This window comes from Gymnogyps californianus, chromosome 1 (assembly GCF_018139145.2).
Source record: "Gymnogyps californianus isolate 813 chromosome 1, ASM1813914v2, whole genome shotgun sequence".
In the NCBI taxonomy this organism is placed as follows: domain Eukaryota; kingdom Metazoa; phylum Chordata; class Aves; order Accipitriformes; family Cathartidae; genus Gymnogyps; species Gymnogyps californianus.
The window spans coordinates 190,293,002-190,319,670 of record NC_059471.1 but is presented as its reverse complement, the minus strand read 5'-3'; positions in this window follow the sequence as shown (position 1 = coordinate 190,319,670).

The window sequence follows — 26,669 nt, the reverse complement described above, 5'->3', positions numbered from 1 at the left end:
GAAAGTAACTGCTGATCCATGCTTTTACATCAACATTTGAAGGAATATTTTTAATAACTTCTTAAAAACTAATAAATATATTGAAAACTGAGAAAATTATTTAACAAAACACGAAACATTATCAATTACATTAAGATGAAAGTTTCTGTGAAAAACATATCAGGTAAGTCTCTGTCACAGTCTCAATAAGGTATGACAGAGAATTTGATATTTAAGGTCAGTTTCAAAAGAGTAAGGCAACATCATTAAAAAGATCAAAAATATGGATTTAAAATAAAAACAGTCAATGGTATTTACACATAGACCTTATAATAGCTGTGTAATTACAGTAGGCAAGTATTTAGATACTGGTCCAAAAGTCTGCTTTTGAGGCTTAATGGAAACTCATTTCAAGGGATTCAGCTCTGCATGACTAGCTTGTCATCAGGAAAAGGAACCAAAGACAACTGGATGTGATACTGCCTCCATCATTGCCTTGTAACCTGATGGTTACAGATACTGCGTGCCTTATGCCTACTAGCTTGTTAGATAGCTTTAGCTTGGGAATGTTCTTGATTGGAATTGGGGGGGAGAGGAAGGGCACGTGGGTAACTCTGCACATAGAGACAACTGCTAAATTCAATATTTTAGTGTACTCAGAAATAACACTGTGTTTACAATAGCTAATTAAATATGAGTGGATGTATCACATTTCATGTGGAAAAAAAAATTCTAATGGAGATGCAAAACTGCAGGTGAAATAAGACTACAATACCTGTTACAGCCCTACATAAAAAAGGTCATACAATTGTGGACTATGTTAGGGTTAATGACTGCAAGTTCAAAATGTATTTGAGAAGAAGAAAATGAAAGTATTCTACAGAATAAAATATATGGTTTGGCAATGACTTATACAGAACGCTGGGCTTACAGAAAAAGCACTGGTCCAGATAAATAACTTCTTTATTTATGTCAAGAATTTTTAAAATGCTACATTTAATTTTAATATCATGATGAGAAGTATTTCTCCTGCTTGATAGGCCTCATTACACTACACTGAATATAGTGTTTGCCTTATTTAACAATTTTTATCAATCATTTAACAATGGATAATGCACTCAATGTCGGTAGAAACACAAGTAACAAAGGCACAAGGGTATAATCGACTAGGAAAAACAATTTTTGTCTTAGAGCATGGGTAATACTACTACAGTGAAATAAGAAAAATGTCTGTTGCTGTTAAGCGAAATATAACAGGACGGTAAGAGGAATCTTAATGAATTCTAGTTTTATTTTGTGAAAACTCTGAATCATTATGACTTTTGTTATGCACTAACTTATACTTCCTATTCTAAGGAAACCTGGGTGTGGCTAACATTTCTGTTAATAAATAGGCCAGTCACAGTTTATGGAACCTGCATACATCTCAGTTCAGAAGAATAAACTGGTATCTGTCAGACAAGTCTTATTCTCTTTTGTCCAGGGAAGGGTATGTTTTTGGAGAGCTGAAATGAATCTAAAACATACTTATTGAAGGTATAATACGATATATATGTATGTCCCACCAAAAAGCTCTAAAAACAAAACTTCAGACTGATGAATTTAATATCCTATCTAACGGTAAATTTAAAATTCTTCAATTTCTCAAGCATTTACATAAAAATATTAATTATTATTTCTATGTATAGTTACTAATATTGATCACTAATTTAATCATGTGCTTCTTTATTTAAACAAAGAGCATGTTCAAATCTCTTCCTTCGCCTAAGAGAGAACTAAAATAAGCATAAAGATTTCATATACCATTCCACTGTTGCTGCAAGTTGCTGAGGCCACCAATGCATAATGAAAGTGTTTGAGCTGTGATGGCTGTCAATCTACTAAACTGATCATAAAATTGTTTTCTTAGAGCTTCTTTAGCCCGGCAAAGTCAAATCGTGGTGAAGATCCCATCAGTCCTTAAAATTGATGTGCTCTAAAAATTCTGGATTATGTTTATCTCAACAACAAAAAACCCCACGATGACTTGTCTGTTAAGCACTTACGATTCCGTATGAATAATAAAAAATAATATAAATATTCAGCAGTGATCTACCCTGGCAAATGGAATATTTTTGTTTTCCATTAGCCCTTTTAAACTAATTAATGAATTAATGAGTGAAAAGAAGCAATATCAGACCTCAGTAGACTGAAGTGAGGTCACTCCGGTGCCATTTCCAATTAATGTTAGCATTTCATATGCATTACATACTATTGAATGCTGAATCTTTGTGGGTTGGGAGTATTTCGTAGCTGGAACAAGGGATTAAGGACCTGGAGCTGGGCTGGTTCAATTCTTTGTTCTTCCACTGACACACCTTGTCTCCTTGGGCGAGCCACCAAAAGTGGCAGCTACTAGTGTACCTACCTGGAGGAGTGATGTGAGGCATAATTAACTAATAGCTTTAAAGCACTGGGCTATAACCCGATGAAAGGAACAATAGAAGTACAAATCATGTTATTATTTTTTGAAATCTGCATATAAATAGACCACCATATTTGGAGGCCTGTAGATGGGGGGGGGGGAGGTTATGAGACTACTGACAGCCAACACTACTAGCTTACCATGTGGAAGAACTACTAGAGAATAAAATGATTTGTGCAGCTAAGCAATAAAAAAGAGGCTTCTCTGTGGTAATTTTTCAAAATGTTGCATGGGGTTTTAACTATGTGACTCTTATTGACTTAAATGGAAGTCATGCAGCTAAAAACCCATACAACACTTTGAAAATGTATCCCTAAGTGTTTTGTCAATAATCGTATGTAAGTAATAAAATGGGATTCATTCTTTTCTACTCAAGACATATAAACATTATGTTTATATCAGCACAATTACTGACTTTCTGTAGCTTGATAGCTAGTCTTTAGTCATACTATAATTGGCATCCTGATCACATAATGTCATTTTAATGTGTTCTTCAGAACACACATTATATTATTAGATTCTTGCTGTGAAAGAAGTGCAGAACAACTATATCATAAAAAACTGCAATAATGCTAACTCAAAAAATCATTCCCTATTCAAAATGCAATATAGATCAGTGTCTATCTGAGTAATAATTTTCTAGAAACATTTCCAAATTGTGAAAATACAGCTAATTTCGGGGGAAAAAAACAGATCCACTGTATACTGCCTATACACTGAGAAAAAGACATATGGAATGGCCCTGAAATGATTGTCTCAGGCAGTCAGAAGGGAGGAATACTGCGCCCTCACTGATTAATGGCTTATGCTTATGAAACATTTCCATGCCAAAAAATCTTCTGTATTCTGACTGGACAATAACAGCTAACTATTTGGAAAAGTCCTCTTTCTGTGGTATGTCTCATTAGCTGTAGTCATTATTCACACCTCTGTTAACTGGCTGGAGCCCTTATCCTTCGGTGATTTTGAGAGGATAGACAAGCCAAATGCTGGGACTTGTAAAATGGATTATTCTTGTCATGGTTATTGAGGAACAATTATTACTCAATAATCAGTCTGCTATTTCTCATTGATTGCAAAGCAAATCCTGAGCTTAAGCTGACTCTCAAGCTATTAAAGATAATTCGTAAAAAAGAAAGGAAAAACTGTTGCACTGATGAATTCATGACAAGTAAAGAAGAACATTTGAGAAGAACAGGAGTTTAAAAGGGTAGGAGAAGCCAGAGCTATAATAATGTGCTTAAAGTGGACATATGGAGGAAATGCTGTGAAGATACCAGCTCAAAGAAGAAGCATTCACAGGGGCTAGCCACAACACAGTCATGAGAGGAGAGTATATATTATTTCACTGTTTAATAACACCATGTATGGAGTGATTACAATATTTTATTAAGATATTATCTCCAGGTAGACATAGCTTTTATTTAGCTTATTGTGTAGCTCATAAACAGAAAATATGAACCCTGGAATCATCATGTTAAGTGATTATTTAGTAATGGGAAGTCAGAAGAAGAATTACAAACTTACCCACAAAGCTCTGCCAGTACGTGTTAGCCTTGACCTGCCATTATAATCTGCTTCTTCTGCTGAACAGAAGCTGCCAATTGTGTTGTTACGTGGTGATTTTATGAGGTAGACAAATACCTCCTAGAAAATACAATGAGATCATTACAAGAAGCTTATCGTGTTGGAAAGGCTTGATATTTTATATGGCATTTCTTGGTAATTCAGAATATAATGTCTCAGCATTGTAAAAACAAAATGCAGAGAAATAATTAACAAAAGAATATGCTTGATTATATTATTTTCAGTATATTGGTTGGACTGTTATCATATATGGATCTAGTCTTACAGATATCTGGAAGATGAAAGACGTTTGCCTGAGTACAAAACAAATGGGGACCTATGCTTTTACTTCCTAGACCAAAAAAAAAAAAAAAAAAAAAAGATTGTGAAAGCCTTAACAGCTGCAGTAAGCAACATTACATTAATAGAGATGGTCATAAATATTTGGTGTGGTTTCTAAGATTTGATTATATTTTAATTCTCAAGTTATTGACATATCCCCTCAGCTAAACAATTCTTTTTTATCTGGCAATTTCGATTATTTTTCAAGCATAAATGTCAATAAAATGCAAAAAAAAAATTGGTGAAGGATTAGATCCTATGACTACAAGGTGAATGGTGTAAATACATGGATATTCCGCTATTGAAACATCCAGATTTCATATTTAAGTCTGCATCAGCAGACTCAGGGGACCAAAATAGAAAGGTTTCATCTAGTGCTGGTTTTATCTCCCTGGGCTTCATGTCTAGTGCAGGCAAAGCACTTCACCAAAAAATACCAGCAACAAAACCAAGCTGTTCCTATACCAAATCTTTTTATTGTAAATAGTTTGTTCCATTCTAATACCCGTATCTCATCTTTGTGTCTACAGGCAGGATAAGCAGTGCTGAAGATGATAGACTAGCCTTATATTTCCGCCAATACCTTGTCAAAGTCTGAAAGTGGTTTCCAAGTAGGATTAAATGGATCAGCAGTTCTATTTTTCCTGCTGTTATTTTTTCATACTTATTAACAAAGCAGATTTTATTAAACAACTGATTAAATGATAATTTAACATCTTTCCAATTTGTTATGATGTTTCTGATTTTATTACAAAGTGTGTTTTCCAACTGAAGTAACATGCATTTCTATATGAAGTACCGTTAATGCAGGCAGCAGTGTGTACAATTTATAGACAATCCTTAAATTGCCTTACCTTTAAAGTGATATTGCCATGTAGTCATTTCATAAGCAGTTAATGTGATTATGTAAGAGCTGTATAATGACTTAACATGATTAGGTATTTTATATGTTTCTTTTCACAAAATAACCAGGTAAACATACCTGAAACAACATGAAATTCTAGAATCATATTATATATATCATGTTGATAAAATAGAAGATGAATTTGCTAAAAGTTAGCCTCATCAGCTGTGAATATATTTGCTTCCTTCCTGGGATGTCTACGCTGCTGTCACTGCAGTGACTGCTGCTCTTGAGGACACACCAGGGTTAACTTGAAATCTGTTCAAGTGGAAGTGTCAACAGACAGCCACGGCCACATGGAACTTGGTTTAACCATCTGAGCCTTTAATTTGCTCCTCCAGCAGCCTCTGCAGCCCACATTCAGCTCCTTGCTGCTGAAACTGTCCTGCCGCTGGTACTTTTGCTAGCTAGTATAAAGCTTCTACAGCTTATTCTAAGTGAGCTGCAGTCATAGCAGCACCGGTAGGGCTTTTATGGAAACAGATTAACCAGAAAGATTTGGAGAGTGTATTGCAGATACTACAGACAAGCACAGAAAAGAACAATTGCAATGAAAATTATCATAAATCACCTAACTTGAATAGGCTTCAGAGGTTTGCTACAGACTGGGTTAGTGCTTAATCATTTCAGACAACATATTTAGTGCAAGTCAATGCATACACCCAGTATCAAATTCACTACAGGTGTAAGCAAGCGTGACTTTAATTGAGTTGTGCCTGCTTATATTAGATTTGGCCTAAGCTCAGAATGGCTTTCAGCAGGTGTAGTTTATGGTGCTCCAGATGATATATCTCTTGCCATAGCATAAAAATAAAAATAAAAAGAAATACAAGGACAGATTGTGTTATGATGACCACAATCTACAGTTAGTGGTTAGATGTATAGGAGGCATACAGGCTCAGCAAGAAGATCTGCCACATTTCTTTGTAACGTGGTTTTCTAAGGGTTCGGGTAGACCAGCTCTGAAAAAGGAATTTTCCACTCCTTCCTGCCCTACCCTGGTCCTCTCTTGCAGGCTGTTTCCTGACTGCCAGCAGTGGCTGCATGAGTAGTCTATCTGTGCTTCAGCCTGCAGTCCAATACCAGCACAGAACCACTTTCAGGAGCACCTTAAGTTTGTCAGATTGTGAAAACAGCTCTTAGAGCATGGACATGCTTTCCATTCTGCACCCCCAACATGGAAGACGGAGTCCTCAGCAAAGGGCTGGGGCAGACAGCTTAATCTGCAGTGCTGTAATCTCTGCACTGCTGCTCCGGTCACTGTTTAGATGAGGAAGAGCCTGGGTCCAATGGGAACAGAGACAGCAGAACTGCTGCATCCTAAAGCTTCGTCTTTGTTAGAGAGAGAAGCTGCCTTCTGAAGTCAACAGAAGGAAAAACTGTAGTGACAATATAGTTCTGATATTAAGCAAAAAAATGTCAGAATGAAAGACCAGTCTTTAACATCATCTAGTTAACTCAGGTGAAACAAAGAGAAAGAGGTTCCTCATACCCTCTCCTAGTTCACTGTGAGCACCAGCCACTTTGTAGCCTGACAAAATCAGCACTTATTTCTGACAGAGAAAATGCAGTGTGAAATTACATCAAATCTAATTGCATAATTATGGTCCATGAAAACAAGTGCATGAGTGAATGAGGTATAGTTCAAGAGAACCATGAACAACTTGGATTTCATTGTTGGGTCATGCATTTAAATCCACAGAGCTGCCCCACACTACATACCATTTTGTTAAACTGCAAATCCACAAGTGATAAAGAAGCTGGTTTGTTTGGGTCAAAGCCCATTGAAACAGAGGCTGACACAAGCCTGCTATCCAAAGGGAGCCCAGGGCCATGGCGGATGGCAGCCTATGCCCTACAAGCCAATTCCTTTCCCCGTGGCTTGATTTCATTCCTGGAAGCCAGAGAAGTGCTAAAAATGAATGAAAGCTTTGCCTGGCTGCCAGCGCCTGTCCTTCTTCCATCCATTAACACTCCCTAATCTGAAAAATTCGCCAGCCCTATAGGTTCCCACACCACACACCAGTTATGCTGATTAGAAAATTCACGCTTCAGTATTAGTGCTGATTAAAAAGGTTTTCCTGTGCTTTATGCAGATGTTGAATATTCATCAACAGTGTCTGGTTTAAGAAATGATAAATAGCATAGGAAATAATTTTATAACTACATCAAAAACTTATTTGTAGTGTTCAGCAATGTCCCCCTACAGCCTAGTTTATAAACAAATTATCTGAATTATTAATTTATCATGCAGGGACTGCAAAAAAGGGAAAAAATCCCAGCGGGTTATTACAGCCCTTCACAGGAAACGTATATCTCCTGGCACTAATGACATCATCAATAACAAGAAGTTTATTTCCAAAGAACTCAAAACAAAATTTAATTAACTGTATATGATATTTTCAAATTAAATATGAGTTAAGGGGTTCAGAATTGGGATTAATATAACAGTTCTAAAGTAAATCCATCTTCTAGTAGATTAAAAACAATAACAACAACTACAATAAAAGCCCTTTCAAACTCCAAAATAAACATACAATTTAATGGAAAGATTCATTTCGTCTGCTGACAATATGGAAAGGATTTGCTTCTGTTTGGAATTCCCATTTGTTTAAAAGAATTAGCAAGAACGCTGATAGATAGCGTAGCATGGGTCAGCAGTGCTGGAGCTGCGATGAAAAAGGAAATCTTGCCAATGAAATCCCCACTTTCCCCTGCTTTTGGCAGTTTTTCTCTTTCTGGATGACAATAGCACAGAAAGCAAAGAGAGAGTAATCTACACTCTATGATGTCCATTTTGAAGTTGTCTTTGAACTAACAAATCAGACATACCAGACACATAATAGAGAACAGGACTACTTGGATTTCTACTGAAATTTCCTATGTTTGCTACCAAAGACAATTGGAAAACAAAATAAAATGGAAACCAAATCCAAAAAGTTACCTTATAAAAGGAGAAATAATGAAGTTCATCTTTATGGCAACATAGAAAAAGTATTCGATGTTGTGCTGGGGAAAAAAGAAAATATTAAACCAAATTAAAAAAGCATGAAAAAACCAAGAACAATCCTAGGGGAATGACAAGAATGTGGGAATTCCTCAAACTTCAGGAAAAGATCAAGGATTAGATTCTAGAAATATGTCTGTTTTAACAATTTGGATATTTCAGATATATGCACTATTGAAGCAGAATCAGTGTCAAGTCCTTTTTCATTGTTTCCTTTTGTTAGAATTACATTTTTAAAAACAAAGCAACACTTACCAATGCATCTTTAAGGCACTGAACAAAAATCGAGCAATTCTTTTTGATGCTGCAGCATCATTCGTTTGCAAAAACAGGCAAGGAATATGCAGGACAGAAGCCAATATGAAAGGGGTCAAAAATTATACCACTGTCTTTCTTTTCAAAGGGAAGATAAATACTCTGCTAGTGAGAAAACTGCTTTTCCTTTCAGCTTCCTTTGACTCAATCCTCTTCCAAGGGAGAGATTATTGACAGAAGAAGCAGGAAACTTGGACATTGATGTTTTGGAGAGAGAGGAGCAAATTGCTTCTCCGCAGCCCCTTCTGCAGCTTACCCTGAAGAATATATACTTCAAATCTCGAATCTAAAATGACAAACTTGACTAATCTCCCTTTCCCATTTTCTTATGGCCACCTTTCTGGTCATGACTTCTATGAAATGGTAAACACTCAGAAACTATGGCTGGATAATCAATTTCCAAATGTTTTCTTAATAGTGGTGGTGATAAAAACAAGAAGCCAGGAAGCAGTGGTGAAAAAGTAGCTAATTTCCCTTTATGACTTGTTGTGAGACATAGAAAATGGAGTCAGCAACAAGAACTGAAGTTTGACATTCCAGAGATTGGTAGGGAGGGAAGATGAGAGGGCATGAAATTATGGAGGAAGCTGAAATTTTACCTAGAATTTACTAAACTATTTTTATTTTTAGAAAACCATCCTAACACAGTAGCTGTTTTGTGAAATGCTGAGGGTAAGAGAGGTTTTATGAGGCTGTTAAAGGGTACAGGAAAATCTTGTCTACAAAAAGTCACCATAATTATGTACTGATGTGTAAAAAGAGAAAATTATATATAATCGTATGCATAGACCAAACAGCTGAGATGAAGCCAGGTGATAATAGCTAAATTATATAAATGCGAAGTTATTGTTATTATTATTGGTGGTGGTGATGATTGGTTCTTTCTACCTTGGCACATAGGAGCCACTCTGCTAGGCACAGTGTATGAAGAATAAAAAATGTTGTCTGTCCTAAGGATCAAATCATTTAAGGTTTCACTGTGTATTTTTCACTTTCCCAAGCCAAAAATTTATATTCCAAAAATCTGGGTAGCATCAGGAAGCCATTAAAATCAGCTAACCACAGAAACGTTTCTTAATTTTCATCATATTGTTTCTATTCCCATAGTCCTGCTGATTTCATTAGCCTAGTTACTTTAGCCATTGTAAACAGAAACTGCCATCAGCCTGAGATGCTGATGTTCATTACTGCTGTACATACAAGTGTGGGAACCTGTATTTCACAGCCTTACAAAGCTAGCAGGAAAGAAAGGATATTCCACCTTTCCAAAAGTATTATGACATGTTCCCAGTGCTGTGGAACAAACAACACTGAGTCTTCAGGCATAAGACACAAGCTCTAGGATGCTTAGACGTGTTAAATGCTAGATCTTTTAAGAGATTTTGCTATCTTCTCTTGAATCCTGTAAAGTTAGAAATGTAGAAATGTGTAAAACGCACAATAACTAGATATAGGGTAAAGTACTACCTGCAGTCAGTGATATTCTGCAAACAGTTTATTATTTGGCAATGCTTACGGTGAGGACACGATACTACGAAGCGACATGGGGGTCCATGCTGGGATCCGAGCAGGCAGAACGCGACTTTCTTCCCCCGTCTACTCTGCCGGTGCTGTAAGCAATCTGAGCTGGGACTAATTCTTCCCAGGTATTTGAACAGAGGCCATCAGAAGGGGGGCTAGTTTCAGGAGTGACCTTGATGTGCTACTGTAATGAAACCAGTAGAAATTAATGTTCACTTACTCGTGGCTTTGCCAAGCATAAGCACTACAGCTGTGTCAAATTCTTACCATCCACTTCACTGGAAACAAAACTAAGCCTGTACAGAACACTTTAAAATCCCTTACAACATATTTAGGCAACAAAATGCATAATACAAAATTGATTTCAAGGGCAAAAAAGCAGACAATCTTGCCAGGAGTTTGCTGAGATTATATTTTTTTTACAGAAAAAAACAGTACTATATACCATGTATATTACCGTAATAAGATCTTGTGCAGTATGGATATTTTAAATACACATAGTGTACTAAAAATGTAAATTATCATAACTACACTTCACATTAAATAAATACTGTATTGTGTGCAAGATGTTGGCATTGTGCTAAAACATACTGCAAATAAAGTGAATGTGATATTTAATATATATATAAGTTCATATCAAGTTTCTGTAAAAATAATATAAAGTCTCTCATTCAAGATGTCTACAGGGAAAAAGCAGAATATTAATTTTCATGGTACTCCATTCCAGTATTTCCATAAGTATTATGTGTCTATGTCTACATAAAACTGTTGCTACATACTAGGACCACTATAGCTGAAAATGTTCCACGAATTGAATAGGAATCTTTCCATCCTAAAAGTGCCAAATAACAGGTCACCTCAAATGGATGGTGAAAAGCATAATTATGAGTGCATTTTAATACTTGCAATGAATCCAGCTTTGAAAGCTTTACATTGTTTGTATGCTATATTCCAGTTATAATTTTAAAAGGTGCTGTATACCTCAAAAAGAATATTAAAACTTCAAAGTAATATATATATGTTTATTATGGTACCATGACATACTACATTGCAGAGGTGTGTATAATTGTGATGGCTAAAAAAAAGGTATTTAAAGAGTGTGAAATTATGAATTATTGTTTTCTTTACTCACAGCATTAGTTTAACTGTGCTTTTACATTTTCCAGTAAAATTTTCACAGAGACCTGTAGTCTGATAAAGCCAAGCTAAAACCAGCATTCAACACTAGGCCTTTTACATAAGGTAAACAATTACCAAAATATTTAAAAATGCCCTAAAATGTACATCTATCATGTATAACATAATCTGAAGTAACGCCATCAGTATTAAAATAAGCAGTGACAGTCTCACCTGTGACCTCGAAATATCAAACCTGGAAAAAATGGCAGGGAACCCTTTTCAAGGAGACATCTGCTGTTTTCTCCTGATCCTGCATTTTAAGCCAGTCAGATTCACTCCTAGGCTTGTGCAGACTGTTTCTGCAACCCAGGCACACCAGGCTTCGTCTTTATAATCCAGCTAAAGGGCTACAGCCTATCCCTAATGCAGTATTGCACCTAGTTCCTTTTTGTTAGATAATCATTTCCTTACGCCCAGGTTCGTAATCAGCACAGATAAAGTCACCTTCACTTATCACAGCATCACTCAGGTTGGAAGGGATGCCAGGAGGTCTTTAGTCTCCCTGCTCAGAGCAGGGTTAACACAGAATTCAGACCAAGTTGCTCAGGACTTTGTCTACTCTTAAGTCTCCAAGGATATAGATACTGCAATCTCTCTGGCCATCCTGCTCCAGCGCTTAATTATCCTCATAATGAAAGTATTCTCCTTGTACCACATCAGAAACTCTCATGCTTCAATTTACGGGCACTGTCTCTCATTCTCCCACTGTGCACTTCAGTAAAGAGCCTGGCTCTGTCCTCTTGGTAATTCCTAAGGTCCCCTGAAGCCTCCTCTCTTCAACAAGCTGAACAACCTCAGGTCCCTCAGGCTCCCCTCACAGGGCAAGTGCTCCAGCCCCCAACCATCTTGATGGCTCTTTGCTGAACTTGCTCCAGTTGACCAACATCTTTCCTGTACTGAGGGGCCCAAAACTGGATGCAATACTCCAGAAATGGTCTAACGAGTGCCAAGCTGAGTCAATTAAGCACTTCCCTTGATCTAGTGGCTACAATCCTCTTTTTACAGACAAGTACACTGTTAGCCCTCATCACAGCCAGGTAGGACTCATGTCTAGTTTATTGTCCACCAGGACTCTCAGGGGCTTTCCAGCAGAGTTGCTACCCAGCCAGTCAGTCAGTCACCAGTCCGCACTGATGCACTGGTTTAGTCTGTCCCAGGTGCAGGACTTTGCCTTTGTCCTTGTTGAATATCATGAGGTTCCTGTCAGCACATTTGTCTAGCTTGCCAGGTCCATCTGAATGGCAGCCCTGCCCTCATGAATAGCCACTGCATCCCCAAATGGTATCATATGCAAACTCAGTGAGAGTGCCTTCTGTCTTCTCCTCCAAGTCATTGATAAAATATTAAACAGGATCAGTCTCGGGACAGACCCCTTAGAAACTTCATTTGTGACCAGTCACCCAGGGTAGAGCATTGATGGTGAACCTATACACTTTGACCAGTGATCCAGACAGGTTTTCCCGCACCTAATAATCTACCCATCTAGACTGTAATGTCCCAGTTGTGATACAAAGATGGGAGACAATATCAAAATCCTTGCTAAATTCAAAGTGGATGACATGAATCCACTACGAAAATCTGATGAATTATATGCGTAGTATTCTACAATAGAAATATTTTAACATCATGTTTTCAACCCCATTTGTGTATTCCTTCCTTCTAGGTGACAGCTGCTCTAACTGATAAGGAGCTCCCCTTATGAGCTGCATCCCATCAACCGTAGATCTTGTGCAGTCTAACACTCTGATTAAACTACTTCACCTCATGGTTTCTGATATAACTAGGGAAAAATCATAAAATACACCTGAATATTCACTGAAGTTCAGAGATTAATTTCATTTGGCTACTCTTCCAGCCCCCTGGTGACTACTTTTCCAAACATCTGGGTGATTGAATTTTGCTGAATTGCTACCAGAAAGCCAAGTGTGTGCTTGCACACTAGTGTATTGATAGCAGGGATGGTATGTTTCATTAGGGACAGGATGCAGCTTGAAGTTCAGGGGACGTGGAGATTTTTACAAAACCAGTGGCTCCTGGAATACAAAATAAGTAGTTAATTCAAGATCCACATTTCACACATTGAAGCATTTACTCGTCTGCAACTTGCCTACAATCCCCCAGAACATTTAATCACATTCATTCGCAAAAACCTACCTACATATTTAATTGCTTGATGGATCAAGGCCTTAACTGAATAGGGCAGAGCTGCGGTGCGGTGGAATGACTAGGACACCTGAGGCTGTAGGACTCATCTCATCCAACATTAGACATCCAACATTTATAACAAAAGCATATATCTCAGCTAGTTACTATAGGCCCCCTTCATAATTAATGGAGAGAAATAGACACTTCTAGGGTGCAATTCATCAGTCTTACTTTAAACATCTGCTTTAGGAAGAGATGAATTGCACCTGCCAGGTGCATGTTTTTCCCTGCTGGTTATAAAGGGGATCAAGGTGGCTACCTCAGAGGCAGCATCTATATTTGAATCCTGCCCCAAATAAAGCCTCCGAACAGACTCAGGGGGCTGTAGAAAAGACTCTCAGTAACTTGTAGGTTGCTTCTAAGTCTTGTTCTGCTCCTTGATTCCTAACTTGTGTTCCTGCCTGCTGCACTCTGGTCTGTAGTTCTTGGTACATTTTCCATCATACCTGCCCAAGTATCTGTCCCCACCTAGCCTGCACTGCCTGCTCCTGTTCCTGTCCCCTCACCTCAGATTTAAAATCTCTGGCACCCTGACCTTTGTCTGAACCTGTGTTAGGCTTCTGCCTTGCCTCTTAGGCTTGGACATACAGATGCTTTGTCTTCTGGGCTTCCCTCCTGACTTCTGCATAAGGCACTTGCTCCCTCAACAAAAGCATTAAGACTCCTTCCCACTCCTGACATTGATCTTTCGTAATCACAGGCTCCAGCTTGCATTTCCATCCCATTTCCAGCCCAGTTTAGCAGCCCTGTCCACCCATGCCCTAGTTATAGTAATTAGGCTGTCAGCTATTGAAGAAGGGATAGTATTTGCCACATAACTTCTTCCATGCTGTAAATTGCTTACTAGCAATATGATTCAATGAATATGACTATTAAATGATACTTACAATAATAGAAATATAAAGGTAATACAGATCATTAATAGAGCAACGCACTTAGTGAACACTGAGCATAGGCACAAATCTCAGTATTTGGATATTTGTCTACGAACAGTATGCAGCTACTGCCATTCAGCTATTGACCTTCTCCTGAAATCCTTCAGTCATTTTTTTAAAATAGCCTCATGATTTTTTCCTTCTCTCCTCCATGACTGTTCTTTCTTTTCCCATCCAAAGTCTCTCTGTAGTCTTTTTTCTGCCCCTTCTCTAGTATTTCTCCACCACTTGGTATCAGTAACAAAAGCTGTTTGAGCAGAACAGAGTGTACCATATTCCGCGAGCTCAGCAAACACGTAACCCCAGCCAAAGCCCTCTCTAGGAAGCTCACACATGTGCATTAGTCTTTCAGCTCAGCCTGCCAACTGGAGCATCAGTTTTTCCAGTAACAACCAGCTTCTGATGAGGAGCAAACAAAATACTGATAGTTCCAGCCAGACCGTAGTTTTGCTACTACTAGTGACTCCACTAGTGGCATCTCCTTACAGATAGTAACTAGACAACTGAAACCCTCCATATTCTTAATAGAGCAGCCATTTACTACACTCCCAAAAAACCTGCTGATACAAATTTTCTTTAACTGCCTTTAAAATGACAGAAGGCTTTGCCACAGTACCCAACAGAAAAATCTTAATTTTTACTAACTCTTACGGTAAACAGAGAGGATACTAAATTATGTAGAGTTACAAACCCAAAATAAATCAAATTATTTGCATATTAAGATAGTCATTTTTCATTAAAAAACCCTATCATTGTTAAAAGCAACCGCAGTGAAATAAAGGGAAGGGGGTACAGAAAGACACAGCTTCTCCATCCTTGCAAGTAATAATACAGCCATAATAATCCATTCACCACCCTCTCTCTACCCTCAAAATTACATCTATACTTGCTTTTCTTTGGCTGATCAGTAAACTACCAAACACAACTCATAAAAGAACAGTAAGCTTTAGTAAATGGGAAATTAATTGTTAGAAACATCTCAACTGTACAAAAAAATTTTTACAAGCAACGTTATCCTTTCTAACATGCCTTTTGTCATTAGCATCCAAAGGGGCCCTGCTATTGCCCTTTTCAAACACTCGAGTATGTTAATGTCCATAATGGTGACCTAATCAGTTTAGGTGTATCATCCAAACAGTTTCACAGAAGCAATTGAGAGAATGTCATTGAGGACTTGCAAATGTAGTGTGCTTCAACATGTCTGCAGAGCGGGCCAGAGTGTGACGGATGGCAGCTATGTTATGCTCCTTCTCAAAAGCTACTGATCTCTTGCCTAAAATCACATTCTAAAACAAGGTTTCATTTGGTGTTTAAATGCATAAAGCATGGAAGCACTGTTAGATTCAAGTTCTGGTAAGAGCTGTAAGATATTCTTCACATAAAAATCCCAAATTTTGAGCTTGGGATCAGAAGCTATATCCAGAAAATATACCTGTCATGGTTTAACACCAGTCAGAAGCCAAGCACCACACAGCCGCTCCCTTGCTCCCCGTCCCCCTCCCCCTGCTCCCGGTGGGATGGGGAGGAGAATCAGGAAAGAAGGCAGAACTCGTGGGTTGAGATAAGAACGGTTTAATAACTAAAGTAAAATATAAAATTAACAATAATAATAATGAAATATAATAATACTCATACTAATACTACTACTAGTAATGAAAAGGAATATAACAAAAAAAAGGGGGGGGAAGGAAAAAAAAAACAGTGATGCACAATGCAATTGCTCACCACCCACTGACCAATGCCAGAGCCGCGATCCGCGCCTCCCGGCCAACTCCCCCCAGTTTATATACTGGGCATGACGTTCCATGGTATGGAATACCCCTTTGGCTAGTTCAGGTCAGCTGCCCCGGCTCTGCTCCCTCCCAGCTTCTTGCACACCTGCTTGCTGGCAGAGCATGGGAAACTGAAAAGTCCTTGGCTTAAGATAAGCGCTACTTAGCAACAACTAAAACCTCAGTGTGTTATCAACATTATTCTCACACTAAATCCAAAACACAGCACTGTACCAGTTACTAAGAAGAAAATTAACTCTGTCCCAGCTGAAACCAGGACACTGTGTCACTAACAAAATTCGTAAGGTTAAAGTTTTAACCAAGAGGCATATTACGCTCTTTTATCTCGTGCACATAGCTAAGAAACACCAGCACTTCACAAACGAAGTATCTTGATGAAAATTCTCCAGCTTTCAGCACCCCACTAAGTTCTTCAAAACTTATTTTGTAATGTGAGGAGGCAAAACAAAATGCAGAAACAGATGTTCTTCCCTCCTCATTTGCTCAGAAAACATTCCCCTTAAATTAATTCAAGTCCCTCCCACTCAGTACAGAGATTCCTCTTTAAATACCATGTCTTTTAATCATCAGCGAGGAACTAAAAAACATATCAGACAATAGTATATTCATAACTGACAACAATAACAATGAAATGGAGCCACTACAATCTGAAAATGCCTTTCTAGGAGTCCTATTACGTAAAATACACAAGACTTGAACTCTCTCTTTCTTATCTTGGGTTTATTTATGGCTCTGCACTTGTTAATGCAGGGGATATTTGGATTGAAGGAAGCCGTGGGAAAAATAGCAAGTGGAATCACAGTGAAAGTGAAAATGGCCTGTGCCTCCACCAGGTTTCATGTATTGCTTATGGTCCTAAAATGTAGTTGTTATATTTTGTATGTTTTTTCAGCTCAGATCATCTGAAACCTTTTGCAGGGCATGATGCAGCCCATCCACCTCCATGCTGTGGAGTGCAGCACAAAGGCACGTAGGAGTGTTTGGAGGACACAAAAGCCAGCTGCAGCAGAAGTGGAGGACTATAGAGGATGGAGAGAGCCCTTCCTGGTGCCTTTTCACCCACACTGCCTGGGGGATGGCCAAGCCTCATCCCAGGCAGCCGCAGTGAGCGTGGCCTAACAACCCATGGCAGTCAAACAGGATCCATGCCCAGCCGTCCAGAGTCTGCACTGTCTCCCTTGTCCTGCTTTGTTTAGCAGCATAGGCATAGTCTAAGGGTATGCCTTCTTGAGTTTGAGTTTTCCAAGGTACCTTTCTCCTTCATTAGGGGTCATGTGACAAATTTGTGCTTCTGTGCTAAAACAACAATGAAATAATCTTCTAAAGCTTCTTTCAGACAAAAAACTGCCAAGGTCTGTTTCGCCTATGATGCTACCTATTTTCAGAAGAACCTGTTGAATTATCTTTAAAACATCTACATTTACCTGCATGGTGCAGAATCACAATGTCTATGAGCTGCTTTTCTTCCCCTTATGCATAGGTTTGCAGAGAAGTTCAGCATTTGATGAGTATACTTTATGGCCTTCAGGTTTGTGTATGGGTTAGTAGTGTAGCCTTGCAGTAGATCTGCAAAACAGAACAGCTGATATATAGGATCCAGCATCCACATTGTACATATTTCAATGGGAGGTTAATTTAGGCTGGTCCTTGTATAGCCCATGGGCTCAGTGCCTGTTTGCAGTCGGTGTACTTTCAGTATGCTTTTGGAGAATATATTCCAGTTTAGTTTCATCCTAAAGGAGTCCAGTTTGTATTCTGCAAGGTGACTGCATGATGTCAACAATCCTCTTTTAAAATCCATAAACAATTATACTCCAGGCTACAGAAGAACAGTTTTAACCAAGTTGTTTCATTTTGCAGGCAAGTGAAACTAGCAGAAATGCCAGTGGTCTGTTTTCTTGATGTTTTTATCTCATTTACTTTGAATTGCTTGTCAGGAACTACATTTTTTGCTAATAGTTAATTTTAAATCAGGTCTTCATGGTGGAATTGAGATGGAAAGGTGGGTAGGTCCTCGTGTTGACTGATAAAAAAGGTGGTACATTCCCCACCACAACACTCTACTTTAGCTCTTCTCTGTACATCGCCTGTGCTCAGTGAAAGGGTCTAACTCATGCTGTCTGGGGCCAAATTTCCCCACCCAAAATAAGACCAGAGGCTATAGCCAGTCTGCTGGGAGGGGACAGCAGGCTGTGAAACAGCCCAGTGGTGAGTAGGTTAAACAACTGTGACTCCAAAGGTCCAATACCTTCCAGATGTACTGTCTGTTTCCTTCAATAACAAAGTGGTTAAATACAATGATTTAGTTCATTCTGTTCTCCTGTAACATTTCAAAAATGAAAACGAAACCAACCTTTACTTGAAAGTTCAAATCGCAGTAAAACACAAGCTTGGGACTTCTTTCAACTCTTGAAAGGCATTCTTCTTCTGTAAATGAAAATCTGAGCTGTTTTCAACTGGCTTAAACGAGAATAGCTCCTAGGCTTTGTATAAAAAACAATCAAGAAAAAACTACCCTGGAAAGTATACTCTGACCCAATGGTAGAGTCCTACCCATGTGCTCTTGTCTCTCACACTCTAGTACAGCACCTTACACTGTTAAACATATTTTTTACCATCTCTACTGCTGAGAATCAGTTGGATGCTTCAGTTCTCTCAGCTCTTCAGTTGTTTTTATTCTTTCAGCTACATGCTGTTATCATGAATTACCTGATTTCAAAGAACAGAAAATGTCTCTTTTTGTAATAAGGCTGTTCAAGCTATTTAAAATGTCTTTTCCAGATTATCAAGCTTTTTGTCACATTAGAGTTTTGAATCATAGAATGAATCATAGAATGGTTTGGGTTGGAGGGGACCTTAAAGATCATCTAGTTCCAACCCCACTGCCATCGGCAGGGACACTTTCCACTAGATCAGGTTGCTCAAAGCCCCATCCAACCTGGCCTTGAACACTTCCAGGGAAGGGGCATCCACAACTTCTCTGGGCAACGGTTCCAGTGCCTCACCACCCTCACAGTCAAGAATTTCTTCCTAATATCCAATCTAAACCTATCCTCTTTCAGTTTAAAACCCATTACCCCTCGTCCTATCACTACACTCCCTGATAAAGAGTCCCTCCCCATCTTTCCTGTAGGCCCCCTTTAAGTACTGGAAGGCCACTAGAAGGTCTTCCTGGAGCCTTCTCTTCTCCAGGCTAAACAACCTCAACTCTATCAGCCGACACTCACAGGGGAGGTGCTCCAGCCCCCTGATCATCTTCATGGCCCTCCTCTGGACCCACTCGAGCAGGTCCATGTCTTTCTTACGCTGGTGGCCCTGGAGCTGAACACAGTACTCCAGGTGGGGTCTCACGAGAGCGGAGTAGAGGGGGAGAATCACCTCCCTCGACCTGCTAGCCACACTTCTTTTGATGCGGCCCAGGATACAGTTGGCTTTTTGGGCTGCAAAAGCACATTGCCAGGTCATGTTGAGCTTCTCATCAACCAACACCCCCAAGTCCTTCTCCACAGGGCTGCTCTCAATCCACTCATCGCCCAGCCTGTGTTTGTGCTTGGGATTACCCCAACCTGTGTGCAGGACCTTGCACTTGGCCTTGTTAAACTTCATGAGGTTCACACAGGCCCACCTCTCAAACCTGTCAAGGTCCCTCTGGATGGCATCCCTTCCCTCCAGCGTGTCAACCGCACCACACAGCTTGGTGTCATCGGCAAACTTGCTGAGGGTGCTCTCAATCCCACTGTCCACGTTGCCGACAAAGATGTTAACACCGGTCCCAATACCGACCCCTGAGGAACGCCACTCATCACTGGTCTCCACCCGGACATCAAACCATTGACCGCAACACTTTGAGTGTGACCATCCAGCCAATTCCTTATCCACCGAGTGGTCCATCTGTCAAATCCATGTCTGTTGTGGTTTAGGCCCAGCTGGCAACAAAGCACCACGCAGCCGCTCGCTCACTCCTCCCCGTCCCAGCAGGATGGGGAGGAGAAAATACAATGAAAGGCTCATGAGTTGAGACAAGGACAGGGAGGGATCACTCACCAATTATGGTCACAGGCAAAACAGACTTGACTTGGGGAAAAAGAAATCAGTTTAATTTATTACCAATCAAATCAGAGTAGGATGATGAGAAATAGAACCATATCTTAAAAACACACCTTCCCCCCCATCCCTCCCTTCTTCCCGGGCTCAGCTTTGCTCCCCATATCTCTACCTCCTCCCCTCCAGCAGCACAGGGGGATGGGAATGGGGGTTGTGGCCAGTTCATCACACATTGTTTCTGCCGCTCCGTCCTCCTCAGTGGGGGGACTCCTCCCACTCTTCCCCTGCTCCAGCGTGGGGTCCCTCCCACGGGGGTCAGCCCTCCATGAGCTTCTCCAATGCAAGTCCTTTCCATGCACTGCAGTCCTCCATGGACTGCTCCAGCGTGGGCTCTCCCACAGAGTCACAGCCTCCTTCGGGCCCAGCCGCCTGCTCCGGTGTGGGGTCCTCCACGGGCTGCAGGGGAATCTCTGCTCCGCCGTTAACCTCCATGGGCTGCAGGGGGACAGCCTGCCGTCTCACCATGGGCTGCAGGGGAGTCTCTGCTCCAGCGCACCTCCTCCCTCTCCTTCTTCACTGACCTCGGTGTGTGCATGGTTGTTTCTCTCACATCCCACTCTTCTCTTCACTGCAGCTTTTCTTTAGCAGTCTTTCCCCTTCTTAAATATGTTATCACAGAGGCGCTACCACTGTTGCTGATTGGCTCAGCCTTGGCCAGAGGCGAGTCCGACCTGGAGCCGGGGAGGCTTCTAGCAGCTTCTCACAGGAACCACCCCTGTAGCCCCTCCCCTGCTACACGAACCCCCGCCACACAAACTCAACACAATGTCTCTCCAACTTAGAGACAAGGATGTTGTGCAGGACAGTGTCAAATGCTTTGGACAAGTCCAGGTAGGTGATGTCAGTTGCTCTTAGCTTATCCACCAATGCTGTAACCCTGTCGTAGAAGGCCATCAGATTTTTCAGGCACAATTTGCCCTTAGTGAAGCCATGTTGGCTGTCAGCAGTCACCTCCTTATTTTCCATGTGCCTTAGCATAGTTTCCAGCAGGATCCACTCTATGATCTTGCTGGGCACAGAGGTGAGACTGACTGGCCTGTAATTCCCCAGGTCTTCCTTTTTTCCCCTTTTAAAAATGGGGGTTATGTTTCCCCTTTTCCAGTCAGTGGGAACTTTGCCGGACTGCCACGACTTCTCAAATATGATGGATAGTGGCTTAGCCACTTCATCCGCCAGTTCCCTCAGGACCCATGGATGCAGCTCATCAGGTCCCGTGGACTTGTGCACCTTCAGGTTCCTTAGATGGTCTCAAACTTGATCTTCTCCTACAGTGGGTAGTTCTTCATTCTCCCAGTCCCTGCCTTTGCCTTCTGTGACTTTGGCGGTGTGGCTGGAGCACTTGCCGGTGAAGACTGAGGCAAAAAAGTCATTGAGTACCTCAGCCTTCTCCATATCCCAGGTAACCAGGTCTCCTGTTTCCTTCCGGAGAGGGCCCACATTTTCCCTAGTCTTCCTTTTATCACCGATGTACCTATAGAAGCTTTTCTTGTTGCCCTTGACATCCCTGGCCAGATTTAGTTCTGTGAGGGCTTTGGCTTTCCTAACCTGATCCCTGGCTGCTCGGACAATTTTCTCTGTATTCCTCCCAGGCTACCTGTCCTTGCTTCCACCCTCTGTAGGCTTCCTTTGTGTGTTTAAGTTTGTCCAGCAGCTCCTTGTTCATCCACGCAGGCCTCCTGGTGTTTTTGCCTGACTTCCTCTTTGTTGGGATGCATCACTCCTGAGCTTAGAGGAGGAGGTGATCCTTGAATATTAACCAGCTTTTCTGGGCCCCTCTTCGCTCCAGGTCTGTATCCCATGGTACTCTACCAAGCAGATGCCTGAAGAGGCCAAAGTCTGCTCTCCTGAAGTCCAGGGTAGCAAGCCTGCTGTGTGCTTTCCTCACTGCCCTAAGGATCTTGGACTCCACCATTTCATGGTCGCTGCAGCCAAGGCTGCCCTTGAGCTTCACATTCCCCACCAGCCCCTCCTTGTTGGTGAGAACAAGGTCCAGCATAGCACCTCTCCTCATTGGCTCCTCCATCACTTGGAGAAGGAAGTCATCATCAACATATTCTAGGAACCTCCTGGATTGCTTACGTCCTGCTGTGTTGTCCCTCCAACAGATATCGGGGTGGTTGAAGTTCCCCATGAGGACCAGGGCTTGTGAACGTAAGGCTGCTCCTATCTGTGTATAGAGGGCCTCATCCACTCGGTCTTCCTGGTCGGGTGGCCTGCAGCAGACTCCCACTGTAATGTCGCCTGTCCCTGCCCTCCCTTTAATCCTGACCCATGAGCTCTCCGTCAGCTCCTCATCCATCCCCAGGCGGAGCTCCATGCACTCCAGCTGGTCATTGACATAGAGGGTGACACCCCCTCCTCGTCTCCCCTGCCTGTCCTTCCCAAAGAGCCTGTATCCTTCCATTCCAACACTCCAGTCACAGGAGCCATCCCACCACGTCTCTGCGATGCCAATAAGATCGTAGCCCTGCAGGCGTGCGCACGCTTCTATCTCCTCTTGTTTATTCCCCATGCTACATGCATTTGCATAGAGGCATTTAAGTTGGGCCCCCGATGATGCTGACTTACTGGCTGGAATTCCTTTGTGCTGCTCTTCAGGTGCTCTCCTGCTGACCTGTGATCCTTCTCCAGGCTCTGGGCATCTATTGCTGGCACTGGCATGAAACTGGTAGGAGTGGGATGGATTGAGGTTCCCCTCCCCCAGGAACTTTAGTTTAAAGCCGTCTTCACCAGCTTGGCAAGCCTATGACCGAAGATGCTCTTCCCCTTCTCTGGCAGACGGACCTCGTCAGCCCCCAGTAGACCAGGTTTCTCAAAGCGAGTCTTTGCTTTAACACAGATAAGCCATAGCTTCATCAAGTTTTATCTTGCCCAAACTGAGCAAAGGGCAGGCTGACTCACTGACAAGTAATGGAAAGCAGAGCTTTTCATCTCTATGTCACCAGCTGAAATTCAGCAAAGGTCATCACTGATAACCAACTGAGTTTTTGATGGCCTTATGAAATTAGCTGATGGTCTTGGTATAGTGACTAGTGGACAGATGTTCTTATTATAAAAACCATTATACCAATTGATAACCTCTCTTGCTTGACTCAACAGAGAAATGAGGAACTGAATGAGGCACAGGTGCTCAACCACTTTCTCACATCAACAACTAGCACCTGGAAAATAAGTTTAAGGGCATATTGCCAGGGGTTAAGTGTGTTCCACTTGTTCTGAAGCTGAAAGATTTCAGACACCTAAGCTATTAGTCTGTTGCCTTTCTTAAATGCTATGCTATTCCAGTTTTTGTTTTAGAAAAAAAAAAGACAGAAAAGATACTGACTCAGTCCAAAATTCAAATCGACCTAGGCAGTCAGGGCAAATTAAAACATTCCACAGTAACACTGAAAATAATGGGTGCAATAATATATGATTGAACAGTATAATTTTATAAGCTTCTACTAGTATCAAGTTCTTACTATTCTGATGTATTTTCCATGTAAGTCTTTTCCAGTAGAAACCAAGACGTTTGTGTCATATAAGAAGAGATATGCTGTGGAGTTGCTTGCTTAGGCTGGATTTTAACTTCTATTTAAAAGAAGACATCTTGATTAAAAGGAATGATAGAAAACCTTTATTTGTCTCGTCTTTTTAGGGGCAAATTTCTTCTGTTGCTATCAAATGTAATTTTAAAAAACGTATTTCTACTTGCCATGTACTCAGCACTGGAAGTTATCTTTCAAGTTAATTTTACCAATTCAGTTAATTATCAGCCCTTTCAGACTAATAAAAAAAAATTCTAAAGAAAGATACTGCCAAGGTTAGCTCTGGATGCCAGAAACTCATTGCTTCTTCCTGAAACAAGTAGAATACATAACACTTTAGCAATTTTTCCTGCACTGTACTTAAACCAGATTTCCCCAGGGCTTACAAAACTTATGCATTTAGTGGACACTGTTAGTTCATTCATCAAACATGTGATATGAACCACTGTTATGCACCTTCAAATCAAAAAAGATAAAATAGAAAGAAGGAAAAAAGGTGCACACAAAGGTAATGGTGCTCACTGAAGGACATGCTTTTTAGTGCTTGGCTGTACAAAAACATGTTCACACAAACAACTGTCGCAGCAATTATTTATGATTAAAAAACATGGGAATGTTGTGGTGACTTTGCATTAGAAGTCTAGTATATGTCAATTGTTTTATTCATGATAAACAGATCATTTAGTTGGAAAAATCCCATCTGCCTAGATATATCTCTTATTATTTATGAGAACCATGTTTAGGAATGCAGGCAGCACATGTGCATAATTAATCCTGAAGAGAATTAGACATTGTTTGATTCACAGCTGAATGCAATTAGCATTAGGAAGTTTACATATGTTGGCAATAACACAGATTAGCAACTAAAGTGCTTGTTAAAAAATTTAACCTGAGGCTGCTGGAGCAGACCTCTCTTAATGATGCTTTAAATGTTGTTGATGAAGTAATAATCAATTTTGTTTTATAAATAGTAAATCAAGAATTTAGGTCTAATTAGCTGTGCTACAGATCACTTCACTTACATATCCAACGTACATGTGATGTGTGCTGTGAACTTTCTTTGAGTCTGGTGTGCAAACAGTTGTTAAGGGAAAGATGTGATCCCTTCTGTAAAAAAAAAAAAAAAGAAAGAAAGAAAGAAAGAAAAAAAAAGTCACAGATGGGGAAGAATGAGATGTCTGTGGTGGGAGTGACGCTATGCTCCTGGCACTCAAGAAGGAAAGAGCTTTTCCTTTGTTATTTCAGAGCTTTTTAACTGAAGGATGAAGAAACAATGCCTTGTGTGCCTTTTTAAAATATAATAATTAGATTATAATTCACAGTCTGTGAAATGAAGCCCTCTAATGGAGAGGGAGGAGGAAGAGAGAATATAAGTGATGAAAGTGAGGAGGCAAAGTAAAACTGAGCTGTAATTGTTTTCACTTCAACTTCAAGAAGTTCAACATTAATTAAAATGTTTCTGCACCACTCACCACCAGATTGGCACAAAAGAGGGCTGGCTGGTATGTGCAGCTGCTGACTGGCAGGGATGTCAGCAAGGCAATTGCCAGGAAGGCTGCAGTTCCACACACACAGTCCCCCCCCCCCGCCCCCAGACCCATATATCCTAAAGACAATGTTGCAATTAGAGCAAGCAGTTCTGTTTTTATTCAAGTAACGGGTCAGCATTTCCTTCCGGGTAAGAAATTAATACTTCCGGAAACACCTAAACCAGCTTGAAAATTGTTCCAAGATATCTTTGCCATTACTTTGGCTTAGGGTTTGTTTTGTTTTTCTCATCTTCAATTATGTTTATTCATATGGGAGATGTTTGGAGACATAAACTTCAGCTGAACATCTACCATGCCCTAAAAGTCAGCAGGAGCTGTATCCATGAAGGGTGTTCCTTCTCCTTCAGTTATATGGACTTCTTACCCTCTAAACGTTTCTTCATGCGAGTGGGTGCTCTTGGGGGATGTATTGTGCAGGTCCTGTAGTCACCCTTCGTACATCAGAGGAGCAGGAGAGGGTACTAATTACTATCAGTGAATTAAATTACAGGAGGGTACTGCAGCCCCTGCTTCTTCCGGCAGATGCCTGTGTGTCCCCGCATGAAGCACAAGGACGGGTATACCTATAGTCGCAAGCCTTCCTTGCTCGGCAGGCTGGGAAGCCCATCTCAGGATGGAATGGATAGCCAGGAAAATTTTAAAGTAGCTGAAGGAAGAGGGAGCAAGCACGGAGCCAGAACTGATGGGACTTTACTTCCCCCAGAGCCAAAAGAAACTCATTTTGCATGTGACGACACAAATCGGGCACTTCCTTACTCACTTATCTACACCACTGCCAGAGACTGTAAATAATCTTGAAATGGAGTCAGGGCTAAACTGGAAAAGGCATTTAGGCTCCTAAAAATGGGAAAATGTGCTAGCAGGCATTCAAGAATGAATAAGAGCTCTCATCAGAGGAAGAGCGTGGAGCGCAGAGCAGCTTCGATTGGCCGCATGTCCTTCGGGGAGGCATGGAAAAGAGCAGCCAGCCCAGAGGATTTCCCTGGTGAATGGCAAGTTCTCCCTGTAGCTCCAGAGGGGAGCAGGGAAGGCTGAGCCTACGGGGAAAGCCTGCACACGTGTGAAGGCTGAGTGGCTTCTTCTTTAAATAAGTGTTGCAAATTCGTAAGTGCTGCTCAACCCCATGATTTAATATCTGTTATATCAGTTCCGTAGGCTGTGTGGGAGCTCATGATGCTCCCCTTAGTCGCTGCGACTGATCAGACTGTAAGCATCACCTCAATTTTTGTACAGAAAAATAGTTGTCTGCATCCAAGCTTAATTCTCAGTTTTTTGTGC